At 30.2% G+C, this 4564-nt stretch overlaps 1 protein-coding gene across 2 annotated transcripts in view; it reads left to right on the plus strand.

The window, feature by feature from the left end:
- Positions 1-612: 612 nt before the first annotated feature.
- LOC106465381 (high mobility group protein HMGI-C-like) overlaps positions 613-4564 on the plus strand; it is a 26715-nt gene continuing 22763 nt past the window's right edge. Inside the window, exon 1 of one of the 2 annotated variants that reach the window (XM_022393264.1) lies at positions 613-842. The gene's annotated coding sequence lies outside the window, so the exon portion shown is untranslated. The remainder of the gene's footprint in view (positions 843-4564) is intronic. The other variant, XM_013925604.2, reaches the window with a different exon arrangement.

The following is a 4564-nucleotide window of genomic DNA, read 5'->3' on the forward strand; positions in this document are numbered from 1 at the left end:
ACGGAATAATCAATTAACAAACGGAGACGTAACAAATTAAACCCCAGACTTATGCTGAGCCACTGTGGAACCCAATCAAATCGGATATCATAAAAGTATTAAAAAAAACGTAATCGTAGGTAACATAGATATATATATTTCTTTAATAAAAGAATAGCTCATTTATAGTTAAAACATTACACATGTTTATTTCCAATGCAACAAATATTGCAACTTTTAATTCAATTTGTAGTTTAACACTTGAAAAAAAGGCGTACAGTATGTCAAAATATCACGCAGTCTGAGGCTGTATTATTCGTCATGTATAACTCTAGATAAACTTTAGACGCGGCTCCTGAATGCAAATAATAACTTGTAGTACCACTAAACATAGCAAATTAATATTACAAACAGAATAAAAATAAAATTCTGGAAAGATATTCGAAAATCATTTTCAAATTTTTTTTGAATCGTCTCTCATCACTAACGCGGGAGTGGTATCAACTGATAGCAAAAACGATTGAATTAGACCGATTATCACTCTGTTTATGTAGGATTGAGTATAGACCAATGAAAAGCTAGTCGTGCATCACGTGACCACGCTAATTGGTCCTATAATTTAAAAAAGTAATTAATAAAAGTTGTTCACATACCATATAATATTGTTCAAATATCATAACGAAGAAATTGATTGAATATACTGCAAATTAATAATATCGGGGTTTCTCGAGAGGAATAACCAATCGTTCTTTGGCGGGAAGGGTGGCATCCCAATAACCGGCGTACAAAGCAAGACTGCAAAGAGCCGTTGTTAGCGTCTATAGTTGGAATTGTATCGAAGCTCACTGTTTTCGCGTGAAACTGTAAGTAACTTGTTGTAATAAAAACGCGATTTTGTTGTTATTTTGATTGGTGAATTTATTTTATTTAGAGGAAGAAATAAATCTGAATTACGTTTGTAGTTAAATGTTAAGAAAATCTGTAAATTTGTATAAATTTATGGGAGCATTAGTTTAAGCTAAGCCTTCTGCGTTATGTATTCTTTACTAAGTCATAGTACTATTAGTATTACTAACGTTGGTACTACTAGTACGGTGGTGTTACTGTTACTCCGTTAACAAGCCGAGTGACGCTGATGAATATTGACCGTTAAAATGGTATCTAATTTTGAAAGGTCGCATAACCGTTAGGTTAATAATACTGATTAACACTAACAGTAACATTACTCTTACTGAGGATTGTAAATTGGCGAATTTATCCTCGAAATCTAATTTGTCTTCTTAGCTTATTAATATCATGTACTGTAGTAACTTTGGTTTTGTTAAATAAAATATAACTGTCATTTTCTAATTAGCTTTGGTGTAGTATTAAAACTCAGTTCAAATTCAATGGATCTAGCTCATACTGAATAATTATAGATTATTATAATTTCGAAATTACTTCGTGTGCCTTAACAAAATTTTTTCAGCCTTTTAGTGAACGATAAAAGTATGTTGTATAGAAAAATCGGATTTTTTAAGGAAGTCATTCTGCTAAAGATTTGTCTGAGAATTTACTGAGTCAGTTTGCATGATAGGTGGTGCATCATCTTTTTTCATACTTAACAGTGAGAATGGTAAGACTAGAGAAGAAGTTATCTTCAGCTAAGACAGCTTTATTTTTCTAACAGGGTGGTTTGTCTCTAAAACAGGTTGCCTTCAGATGTTGGAAAGCTTGATAAATATTTGAATGATAAGGGATGGCTTTGGGGGGTTCTTTTCTTTTAGGGTTTAGTTTAATTCAATCAGATCTTCTCTAGCTCTTCTTGTTTTTAGGGAAAACAAGTTCAGAGATCTTAACCTATCCTCATATGATAACTTTTCCATATCAGGTATCATATTTTAGTAGTCTTTGTCTGAACTATTTCCAATAATTCAGTATCCATTCTCAGGTAAACAGCACAAGACTGAACGTAATACTTCAGTTGTGGCCTCACCAGTAACCTATACAATGACATTATAACCTATTTAGATTTGTATTCAGTATTTCTGTAGATACAACCTAAAATCCTATTTGCTCTGTTACTAGTAACAGCACATTGCTTGGATGGCTTAAGAGATTGATCAGTCAGAACACCAAGATCTTCCATAACACTGTTAAGTATATTCCCATAAAAATATATTTATAACTTAAATTGTTTTATCTGATATGTATTACCTTGCATTTAATATAATTAAAAGTTGTCTGCCATTTATTTACCCAACTTGCTAGGTGCTTAATCATTCTTTAAATTTTCCAGTTTTCTTAACAAGCTCAAAATTAAAGTGATCATCTTGTTCAATGTTGTTTCCATGTAGCAACTGTTCAGGTTCAGAAATATTGCTTCAATCTTGATTAGTAAAAATGGAAAAAAAACAACGAATCATAATCTAGACTTCCCACAATCGTTAGATAATAGCTTTTTGATGTCATGCTTCTTAGGCCCTACACCCATCCTAACATTTTGCTTATCCTTAATTTATATGAAGAAATTCTTACTATATATTTTTACATTTTCATCCTTTTCTCATATAGTTTTTTATTTCCCATTTGACCAACTCTCTTGATTGTATATAGTCCTCAAAGTCTTTCATTATTGTAGTGAATTTAATTTCATATGCAATAACCGTAACACATAAAGCTCTTAGGTATATGTCAGTGAAGCAGTAAGACTGTGGGAAAATTTATGTTAAGGCTCAGTATTACCTGTAGTATAAGTAATTTGTGCAAAATTTGGAAGATCAAAGGGTAAGACAAAAAAAATCTAAAATGGGTGATGTGACATGCAGACGTGTCATGATACAGAGAAGTGAAGATTGCATATTAAACATTTCCTTTTGAAAGTAAAAAATTAAAGTTTATATAATATTAAAATATGAATGCTAAGTTTATTGGTATATGTTCTTAACAAGGTTGTAAAGAAAGGGTTGTGAGATGTGAATTTTGCAGCCAGGTAGAAGGATAATGTGTGTTCAGCAGACAAACTTATAATTATGTAGTAAAACTGGTCAAAAAAGTACAAATCTAACTTAGTGTACCATTTTACCAAATACAATGACATTTCAATTACCATATATTACCTGTACACGTGTGTGTGTGTAAATATATATATATATATATATATATTGTTACTATTTACTCATAAATGCTTTATTTTTGTTGAAACACAACAATGACTAAAAAATATACATAATAACTAATTTTTAGTACTTATGACATTATGAAATTATTAATGTACTTGTACTTGGGAAACAAGGTGAGGTTTTTAACCTTCAAGCTATAAAGCATCGTTGATTCTCTCAAACTGAGGCAAACACAAATTAATTTTTCTAAATTCTAAATACACATTTTAGAAAACAAAATTTCTCGCTGGAATAGGATATCACAAAACTACTATAATTTATCTGGCTTTTCAACTAAGGTATAAATAGTTTAAATTAATTTCTTTTTGGAGCAATCATTTTAATTTGGCAATTTAATGTAATTCAGTATCTGCTTTTTTTTTATTGGATATAAACATGTACTTAAGACAGATGTGAGTAAATAAGTGTCTTTAAAAGAATGAAGGGATGGGAGGGGCTTATCTGGTAAGCTTGCTAAACATAGTGGTATCTCAGCAAATCAAGAAGGTGGGAGTATGTGAAGTTTGAGTTTTTAATTGGCTTTATGGCTGAGGTAATAAAATATAAATTTTTATGTGAATGTGTCATGATATGCAAGAGTGAGTATTTAGAAATTTTTTTCTGGGTATTTTTCCTTTGAATTAAGAAGTGAAATCGTATATAATATTATAATTTGATGTATTTTCTATGTTTTGATGTTGAGTTTATTGATTACATTGATAATAGCTTGCTTAAATATTGAATGTAACTAAATGGTTGACGTGCATTTTGACTTCACTCGTACATATAAGGTTTAGTTGGTTAAACCTGCATTTTGACTATTATTATGTGTGTGTTTGTGTATATATTACTATATATATTGAATATATTAAATGTATTTTCTTCCAATTTGAAATCTTGTCAAATTTATTTTAGTATTTTTCAAAATATTGAAGGGAATTGTCTATTTAGTGGGCTTTCACATTAAACTAGGTATGGCACGTGTAAGGTTGATGTTCAAAAAGCTATTCTACAAGTAACAAGCCCCCCCCCATTCCAGTTTTTTCAGAAATTATCAAAACAGCCAGAATTATTTACCACATAGTATCAAAAAGAAACGTGTTTTATTTCATTTGGCTATTAATTCTCCCCAGACGGGTCACGTGTAAAAAGCCTTATCATCATGTTTGTTGACTTGCATGCAAAATTTTAATAAACTACTATTTCATTAATTTATGTCAATAAATTTGGTATCAAACTGTAGATTATAATACAAATTTCGTAATTTAAAAGTAAATATTAAAAAACCACAGTTAAAACATCAATTTTTGTGTGTCACATGGTATGTTGAATGCAACACTGGCTCAAATCAGATGATTGTTATGTCAAAATACTAACTCTATAGTTTCGTACAAATTAGGAACTCAAATTACAGATATTGACAAGCTAGAATATAAAATAAGAAC

Source organism: Limulus polyphemus, unplaced genomic scaffold (assembly GCF_000517525.1).
Source record: "Limulus polyphemus unplaced genomic scaffold, Limulus_polyphemus-2.1.2 Scaffold1925, whole genome shotgun sequence".
NCBI lineage: Eukaryota > Metazoa > Arthropoda > Merostomata > Xiphosura > Limulidae > Limulus > Limulus polyphemus.